The following is a 10,638-nucleotide window of genomic DNA, read 5'->3' on the forward strand; positions in this document are numbered from 1 at the left end:
GCTTTGCATATAAGCTGTTAGTTTCAGTACCAATATCTATGTATTGTCAGAAGAGCGGGCCTTACAGCTCAGTATCATCATTGGTCTGTGAGGAACGTCTCCTGACAGTACTCTTCCATAGCCTTGTACTAACAGCACTGAAAAGATAGCGGTGCTGAAATTAAGGACATCGATATCTCCAGCCCCGGGGCACATACAGGCAAAGCTGACACTGAATTCAGCACACTATCAGCCTTGTAAAATAAGATAAGATAATCCTTTAATAGTCCCACAATGGGGAAATTTCAGTGTAGGGGTATATAATAACATTAAAGTTCCTCTAAGACAAAACACAAGTCAGAAAGATGCAGATGCGCTGAGCGCACGGCCAGCACTACTACATCTCCGCAGTGCTGAGTGTGCGTTGAACCATGCTGCACACTCAGCTCTGCTGCTTCTGATGTAGCAGTGCTGAGTGTGCAGCATGGTTCAACGCACACTCAGGACTGCTACATCTCTGTGTGTAAAGAGCTCTGTGTCAGCAATGCTACATCTGAGATCGGACCACAATGGAAACTGCTGTGGACGGATCTTAGACCAGCGTTGATTGGCCGAATGCTGTACCCTGGCCAATCAACACTGGTCAATGCATTCCTATGGGAAAAAGTCAGCTCGCACATATCGCAAGCTGACAGGGATCCCGACCAGATAGAGCCCCAAAGAGCTGGGTGAGCAACATTTCCCCCCTAAATAAAGCTAACCTTGCCAGTACATCTATCCCTGTCTCACAGTCACATAGTTCACAGTCTCAATTTAATCAAATGTTAAATTCACCATTCGTCTAAAGTGGAGGTCACCTGATTTCGGCCGCCAATTTCTTTTTCCGATTTTTTTCGATGCCTCCGTTGTTGTAGTTCCTGTCCCACCTCCCCTGCACAGTTATTGGTGCAAAAAACGCGCCAGGGAAGGTGGGAGGGGAATCGAATTTTTACTGCAGCATGGATTGTAATCGAATACCTCGAACGGCCTGATATTCGGTGTTCGCTCATCTCTATTAGGAAAGGTTCATACTACTGTTGGATTGCATTATGAAAGTGTCCTTTGAGTCCTGCATGTAGGATTTTTTTTGTCCGCTGGAAAAAACGAACTTCTGACTGATTGGGTGTAAACGGACACAAGATAAAATCCCATTGAAATGAATGGAAATTTTTACGGATTTCTGACAGTTCAGCTAGAGTTTGTTGCTAAAATCTTAGGGTTAATGAATTGCAAAGTTATGGCAGAGCTGCATACGTTAATTGTAAAGGCGGGTGTTCAACCACAGGATCTAAAAACACACAAAGGTCAGTTTCACGCTTTTTTTTTAGTCTGCATTATGGCAGATTTCCCAGACCAAATGTCAGTCTACTGACCTGAAGTCACAGCATCCTAGTATCAGTAATGCTGTCAGGACAGGATATGCTGCAATACAGATGCAAACATTTGCATGAAACAGGCCTAAGGGCCCCTTCACACGGCGTAAGCACTCAGCTCATTCCGAGCCGTACACGCGAGCGCTTCTAAACACTTCCCATTCACTTCAATGGGAGCACGCGTAAAGCTGGCTTTACGAGCGCTCCCATTGAAGTGAATGGGAAGTGTTTAGAAGCGCTCACGTGTACGGCTCAGAATGAGCCGAGCGCTTACGCCGTGTGAAGGGGCCCTAAGTGTTCAGTCATTGTTATTGAGGCGTTGCCTACACATAACAGGATGAAGAATAAAGAAACATCAGTCCACTAGGTGGCAATATTGGGCTTTTTAAGTTAAAGAAGATCAGTTAAAAAAACAGGCACTTTAGCATCCGTTCGTGTCCGTTTGCATACGTTTGCGTCCGTTATTTTTTCAGTCCGTTTTTTGCTTTATTGTTTTCCGTAAACTCTGAATGACGTCAGAATATAAAAGCAGGAAGGTCAGCTGACAATTCATTCTGGAGCCAGCTTTGGGAGAGGAGATTACGGTTTCTGTGTTCCGATTCTTCTCGTGGTGCCGCTGTCATTTTTTGAAAATGATTCCTCCATCTTTTTTCTTTGACCTAGAGGTGATCCGGCTGAAGGCAAAGCGGAGAAGACAGAGGCAGCAGCAGAGGAGACGCATCCGGGTCCATCCAATTACATCCGCCCGCATGACAAGTGGAGTGTATTCAAGCCTGTATGGAGAACTGCGACAACATTCAGAGAAGTTCCACGATTACCTGCGTATGTCAATTCCCAGCTTTGATGAACTTCTTCGGCGGCTGTCAACCAGACTCCAGAGGCAGGATACCCACTTGAGGAGAAGCGTTACACCAGAGGAGCGCTTGGTAGTGACCCTCCGGTGAGTACCAACACACTATTTCCAATACATATATATTTATTATTATATATATATATATATGTGTGTGTGTGTGTGTGTGTGTGTGTGTGTGTGTGTGTGTGTGTGTGTGTGTGTGTGTGTGTGTGTGTGTTATATACAGTATACACTATTTAATTTTTTTTAATTCTTTTTTTATTTCAAGGTATCTGGCAACAGGCGAGAGCTTCTCCTCCATGCACTTCCAGCTACACCTTGGCAAGTCGACCATCTCCTACATCGTCCGAGATACTTGCCAAGCCCTGTGGGATTTGCTGCGTGAAGAATTTCTCCCACATCCATCTATAGAACAATGGAAGGACATTGCCGAAAACTTCTGGGAGGTGACACGTTTTCCAAATTGTGTAGGAGCAGTCGATGGTAAACACATCCGTATCCAGAAACCTGCAAGGAGTGGCTCCCTGTTTTACAACTATAAGGAGTACTTTTCCATTGTACTGATGGCCATTGCTGATGCCCAGTATCGATTTTTGGCTGTGGACATTGGGGCATATGACCACACCAATGAATCCAGAATCTTCAAGGACTCTGACATGGGACGGAGAATCTATTCTGAAAATTTCGGATTGCCAGCACCAAAGCCATTTCCTGGAACTGATGGACCTCCTATGCCATTTGTGGTTGTTGGCAACGAGGCCTTCCAGATGTGTGGAAACCTCCTCAAACCGTACTCCAACCGTGGACTCAACTTTCAGAAAAGAATCTACAGCTACAGACTATCCAGAGCTTGGAGACGAGTGGAGTGTGCGTTTGGGATTCTCACTGCGAAATGGCGAATTTTTACCACGACTATCCAGCTGAAGCCAGAATCTGTGGATGACATTGTGAAAGCCTGCGTGGTCCTCCATAACTTCCTGCTGACAAGGGAACCATTGCCAGTTGACACTGAGGAACTGGAGTCTGGGTTACATGGTCTTGACTCATCTGGCCCACGGTCTACAGTAGCTGTCAGACGCATGAGGGACAATTTTGCAGTGTTTATTCTTTCCAATGCAGGTTGGGTGGACTGACAGGATGGCAGAGTATTGGAATTTTTTAAAAAAATTTTTGTTTTGGATAGTCAAAGTTTCGATGAGTAAAGTCTTGAGCACTTAAATGAGAGACTTTATTATTCAGCATGCTGACTGCTCCTTTTTCAATGCTTGCAACTGCCACAGACTTTTTTTCTTTTAATCCCCAGTTGTCTTTTGCATGTGCTTTCTTAAGGGTGGTGCCCATTGGGGGGGGGAAGGGCTCAGTGGAGAAAGTGTAAACATATCAAAGGTCCCTCCCCTGACATCTCCTTTAAATAAAGCATATTTGTTCATCCTTTTGCCTGAGCTTGTCTTTTGCACACGCTTTCTTAAGGGTGGTGCCATTGGAGGGGGGCCCTCAGTGAAGAAAGTGTAAACATACACATTCTCCACCAAGGCTCCTTGCCCTGACACCGCCTTTAAAGAAAGCGTGTTTGTTCATCCTTGTGGCTCTGTTTGTAATTTTGTAGATAAAAAACAAACAATTTTTGTAATAAAAAAACTTTATTAAAAATATATTTTTATATATAAATTTATCTTCAAAAATCACTTTCCCTGTAAAACAAATTTAGTTAAACATAGAAATAGTGATACAGTCAGTGTGGGAGGTAGCTGCGACGCAATGCCTATGTAGTGCACCAGCATCCCGTCGTGGCATTCCGCTACAGATTAGGCCCAAATGAATTGGCCTAATTGGGAGGGAGTCTCGAGCCACAGAATCCGCGGCATGATAGCTCATCTCGCTTCTTTTTTCTACTACAAGCTAGCGGAAAAAAGAAGGGAACGGTTTCCATTGAAGTCGATGCGAGCCGTTTTGGCAGGCGGATTTTGAGGCGGATTCCGTGTCAAAATCCGCTGGCAAAAACTCTGTGTAAACTAGCCCTTAGGGGCTCAGCGTATATACACAGTTGAACTGATGTGTTTACTATCCTGCTGGTAGCATGAGACAAGCTGTAACAAGTGTTTGCTATAAGGGATGGAATGTGTTTACGTGCAAAATTCCTGATAAGAGATATGCACTGAGGTCATAGTAACAATAAGGAGAGGAGCTAACATGTCAACAGTATTCAAGGGGTTATACAGGCTAAAATTATGTTGGCCTATCCTAAGGCTGGGCCATCAATATCAAATCTGTGGGGATTCCCATTGAATTAGTTTATGTCCACTGATCAAACAACAAATGAGCAAATACTAATTTTTTTGATGCTTCGTGTTTTTTTCTCTCATATAAATAGGTGATATGCTGCCAATAAGGGGGCGTTCACACTACCGTCGGTATCCGACAGGTAGTGTCCGCTCCTAGTGTCTGCTCAAAATCTGTCACGGACATTAGGAGCGGACACTACCTGTGTCCGTGACACCTGTCATTCATTTCAATGGGCATCGGGTGCGTTCTTTTGCACTCCGTGCCCGTCCTTCCCTGTCCGCAAGTGAAGATGTCCGACTTCTCAAGCGGACAGAAAAACCCTGCATGCAGGGTTCTTCTGTCTGCTTGAGAAGTTGGACATCTTCACTTGCGGACAGGGAAGGACGGGCACGGAGTGCAAAAGAACGCACCCGATGCCCATTGAAATGAATGACAAGTGTCACGGACACAGGTAGTATCCGCTCCTAATGTCCGTGACAGATTTTGAGCGGACACTAGGAGCGGACACTACCTGTCGGACACCGACGGTAGTGTGAACGCTCCCTAATAAGACAAGCTGAATGGGAGGAAACAATTATATGAAAGATTGTTCTCAATATACTTCTGAAACATTAAAATGTAACTAATCCATTTCTATATTGTCAACTGGCACTTGTGATAGGCAGAACATCCAAAACATTATGTTATATTGGTATTGGTATGGATTGTCTATAGTTGCCATACTTCTTCGGCGGATCTATCAGTCTAGATGCTACAGCGATGCTTCTGGTCTGTGCCAGTCACTACATTGGCTGCCTATCTATTACAGAATACAATATAAACATCACCCTCATCCACAAGGCTCTCCATAATGCCGGACCTCCCTACATTTCCTCCCTCATCTCTGTCTACCGCGTAATCCATGCTCTGCGTTCACTAAATAACTTGATACTAACATCCTCTATTATTAGAACCTCCCACGCTCATATACAAAACTTCTCCCAAACTGCACCACTTCTCTGGATTGCGCTACAGCAGACAATCAAATAAACACCCAATTTCTACAGCTTCAAGTGGAAACTAAAGACACATCTTTTCAGGCAGGTCTATCACAATCTAAACCCTTCCATAGTTGGAATCCCTAAAACAAACCCACCTCTGTTCACGCTCCCACATTGCCCTACAGAATATGATGTTGCATCGGACTGTAACTTTATATGTCCAGGCATCATCTACACATTACAGAGGACCTTTTACCTCCTGGGCACATGCTGTGTAATACACCGCTAAAAAGCTGACAATGCGTTGAATTCAGCACACTATCAGCTTTCCCGTTCTGTGTAGCTCTTCACTGTCAGAAGGGTGTTTCTGACAATCAGTCAGGAACGCCCTTCCTCACAGCAGCGTCTATAGCGCTGTACTGTGAGAGGGGACATTGCTTACTGTCCAGCCATGACGCTGAACGGTGAGGAATGACTCCCCCCAGTACTTGTCTATGGATGAGCACTATCAGGAGGGGAGGGAGGCATTCCGTAGCTCTTCAGTGTCAGATGGGTGTTTCAGTCAGTCAGCAGCGCTCCTCCTCACAGTAGCTTGTATTGCATACTGTGAGAGGAGGCATTCCTTACCGCCCAGCTATGACGCTGAGCAGTGAGGAACTCCTTCCCAATACTCATCTATGGACAAGTACTATCAGGAGTGGGGAAGGTGTTCCTCACTGCTCAGCGTGATCGCTAGGCGGTAAGGAACGCCCCCTCTCACAGTACAGCACAATAGACACTACTCTGAGGAAGGGCGTTCCTGACTGACTGTCAGAAACGCCCCTCTGACAGTGAAGAGCTACGGTACCAGTGAGACACCACCAGATCCGAGTGCGAATGCCAGCCGGCGGCCATTTTTGGGAGGCCGCTCTCTCTCTTGTAGTTTAATGCAGGAGCGGCCTCCCAAAATTGGCCGCCGGCCGGCATGCGCAGTCGGCTCTGCTAGTGTCTCACTGGCAGAGCCAACTGCGCAGGCGTCGGAGGTGACGCAGGAGGAAGACAACAGAGAAGAGGAGGATGCAGCCTAAGATAGAGGCGTCGCAGGGTCGTGTTCTCGAGCAGCAGTGGGGACGTCCCCATCGCATTTTCAGTGCTGGGGCCCGCCCCCATCGCTGCCAGAGAACTAATTTACATGCCGGTAAAAAACGGTATGTCTAAGGAACGGCGCGGCGGAGATCACATCTACAGGTAAGAGACGAATAGCTTTTCTAAAGGCTATTCCAACGTCTTATCCACAGAAAAAGAGGTTTTAATGATAGAATCCTTTTAATGTATCCTGCTGCCATCTCTTCCCTAGATAAGGAACTCGCACACATCTGGCCATCCACATAATATAAAAGTCATTCTTCTTCTCTATCTCCATGGACTAGTTCTGATGCTGATTTGCCCATTGTAGGTGTTTTTGACAGTGGACGGGGGTCAGTATGAATACTCTAACTTGCTAGCAGAAAAAGGAACCCATTGAAGTCAATCGGAGGCTTTTTTTCAGCGCTGATATTCCACACCAAATTCCTCACCATTTTCCTCCGTGTGAATGAACCCCAACATGCCCAGAAGTTGACACAAAGGGGTTTGAATGGCTACTAAAGGTAACATCCTCACCTGTGACCTGTGTGTACATAAAAGCTGAGTGGGTTTCTGGGATCCAGACACACTGTTGCATCTTTCCTCCAGCCACTGATGGTTCTGGATTGTGAGTCATGGGAAAAGCAAAGAGAATTGTCCACGGATCTACAGGAAAAGGTAGTTGAACCGTATAAAACAGGAAATGGATACAAAATGAGATCCAACGAATTTATAATGCCAGTCAGCAGTGTTCAGACTGTGATTAACAAATGCAAACTCAGGGGCTCTGTAAAAACTAAACTACGGTCAGGTAAACCAACCAAAATTTCAGCCACAACTGTGGCTGAAACCTCTGTCATTGCCAACAAAGTATCGAGATGAATTTTTGTTATTTTCCACCATCATTTGTAAATAAATTCTTTCCAAATCAGACAATGTGATTTTTCTGGATTTGTTTTCTCATTTTGTCTCTCATAGTTGAGGTCTACCTATGATGTCAATTACAGGCCTAAATACTTCCCCCACTGTATATATATATATATATATATATATATATATATATATATATATATAATTATATCTACATATGTATCTATCAATAGATTAAAAAAATTGATTTTTCTTTTCTGTTATACCATTAAAAGAAAAGAAAAATAATCCAGCTTTTCAAAAGTAGACGAAAACAGCGAAGAAAATGGTCACAAAGGGGTTAAACCAAGCACATATTGACTAATCTTTGTGAGGGAGGCGTAGTCCTAACATCCGGGTTTGAAGGCGCTTGAAATATGATCAACTTGTTTTTCACTGCAGCAAGTAGGGGGAAGGGAGGAACTGGTTAGGAATGCGGCCAGAATGGAATTTTCCAGTGAGTCATCTATTATAGAGAACATGCGGAGGCAAAGCTGAGCACGTAGTGAATATGGAACACAAAGGCTGCCTACTTCTGTAACTTTCTATACCACAAAACAGAATTTTACGAAAATGTATATCATAGGTATAGGAAAACCTGCATAAACACGTACAGCAAGGTACAGAAATATTTGGACGGTGACGCAAGATTTGGAATTTTAGCTTTTTATCAAAACATATTCAAGATACAGTTATATAATCTATATGGGCTTACAGTGCTTTAATATGAGGATACTCTCATCCTAACGGGGGAGAAGGGTTTAGGAATTACAGCTCTGTAATATGTAGCTGCTTCATTTTCAAGGGAACAAAATAATTGAACAATTATCCCAAAAGTTATTTAGTTTCCAAAATATTTATTGAAATATTGCAGGAAGAGAAAACATAGAAAGCAATATAAGGCCCGGTTTACATTTGCGTTCGGGTTTCCGTTTGGGGAGTCCACTTGGGAACTGTTATGATCTGGGGATCTCTGACCATGGACCCACCCCTGACTGATAACTTCTGAGTCAAGTGAAAGGAAAAAACAAAAACTAAAGTGATGAGCAGTTTGGAATAGCTTGTGTGTGTTACTCCTAACTCCTGAAACCAATTTAGGGGAAATTACAGGGGAGTAAGCAGTGCCAAAGGGCATGTATGAAGGAGATGGGTATAGCAAGAATCTCAGACTTTGAGAAAGGAGACCTATCCGAAACGCGTCAGTCTGACGCCACATTCTGGTTCCTGTTTCGTGTGTGTGTCAATATTGATGTGGAGTTTAAACAAATAAAGAAGAAGTTTGTATTTTCCGCTACGACCGGGCTGGAGTCAATTTTTATCTTATGGATTCGCTAGCAAGAATCTCACCTGAAAGAGAGTATATAGGGGATGTACCCAATCCGATATACCCAATCATTATTGTAGACGATATAGAAGGCCGGGGTGACTAGATCTCCTTAAAAGCTACTCGAGGGTAAGTTCACACGTAGTTTTTTGGTCCGTACTCACCTCAAAATCCTGACCAAAAAGACGGCTCTCCTTGAAATCAATGGGAGCCGCTAAGGAGCTTTTTCCGGGAGTCGTTTCTTCAGGTTCCTGGAAAAAAGAAACGAGATGCTCATTCTTCAGGCCGAGTAGCCTCGCGATTCAGTCTGAAGACACTCCCTCCTCCAGACTAGGCCCACTCATTGGGCCTAATCCGAAGCGGAGTGCGTGGCTGGATGCCGATGCATTGCACCGGCTTTCAGTCATGGCTACCCAGTTTTTGGATCGGAAACCTGATGCAGCCTCTGCCTCAGGTTCCGATCCAAAAAGCCCTGTGTGAACTTACCCTTATGGACTGCATGGGCATCATCAATTAACCAGGTAAAAACATGTGGTCAAAGGAGTTCTCCATGAAAGTGAAACAGACCATCATTAGGCTGGGTAAAAAATAGGGAATCTGAGAGAAAATCCTAGAGTGATAGTGCGAATTTTAGAGGTGGCCAAGTCAACAGTTTGATACATTCTGGTAAAAAGAAAATAAAGGGGTGCACTGGTGAGCTCGAAAAGGCCTGGACATCCACAGAAGACAACAGTGGTGGATGATTGCACAATCCATTCCATGGTGTAGAAATCTGTTTACAACATCCACACAAGTGAAAAACACTCTCCAGGAAGTAGGTGGATCAGTATCTAATCTAAGTCTACCATAAAGTGAAGACTTCATGAGAGCAAATATAGAGGGTTCACCACAAGGTACAAACCAGAACCATCCCTAAATATAGAAAGGCCAGATTAAACTTTGTCGAAAAAAAAAAAAAATCTAAAGAAGCTAGCCCAGATCTGGTGCAGCGTATTTTGGACAGATGAAACTAAGATCAGCCTATACCAGAATAATGGGAAGAAGAAAATATGGAGAAGGCTTGGAGGCTCATGAGGGATATTTTTATTCAACCCCTTGCATCAAACCTGAAAGTATGCCCGACAATTGTATCACAATGTGGTGACATGTAGCGCCTAAATCATGAAGATTGTGTCACTGTCCAAATATTTCTGGACCTATTCTGTCCCATAGTGATTACCCTGTACATGGACCAGGAGTTTAGTGTCCCAAATAGCCCTGTCCTAGTGCTCTTTGAGGCTGGACATACCCCCCAAAATAAAAAAAAACCTTCATACTTATCTAGATATTGGTCCGGTGAGTTTCTTCAGACTCATTTCCACAGCCATCCCAGCCTCACCATACATACACCCGCTGTCCAGCTCATACGCATTGAGTACAAAGTGTACCCAGTTTCCCAGGTGCACATTCAGCCATGACTATATGCCTGACTGATGGTGGTTGGCACTGCCATTCACTTCATTGAGAGCATCAGAGACAGTCAAAGTAAAGCACTTGGTTTTCTCCAGCGCTCCCATTGAAATTAATGGGAATGTCGATCACCATTGGTCAGGCCTACGTGTGTCATTGGGGAAAGGGTCTCCAGTTCTTCCTTCATTTGATAACCCCTTTAAGTGAATAACTGTACAGGAGCTGGGTAAGATAGATTTGAACTATGAGCACAGATAGGGATAGAAGAGAGCTATTTGGGACACTAAATCACCTGCCCATATGGACCAAGGGTGGTTTACAGTTCTAAATGGACCAGACAGGTTC

The sequence above is a fragment of the Leptodactylus fuscus genome, chromosome 7, assembly GCF_031893055.1.
Source record: "Leptodactylus fuscus isolate aLepFus1 chromosome 7, aLepFus1.hap2, whole genome shotgun sequence".
In the NCBI taxonomy this organism is placed as follows: domain Eukaryota; kingdom Metazoa; phylum Chordata; class Amphibia; order Anura; family Leptodactylidae; genus Leptodactylus; species Leptodactylus fuscus.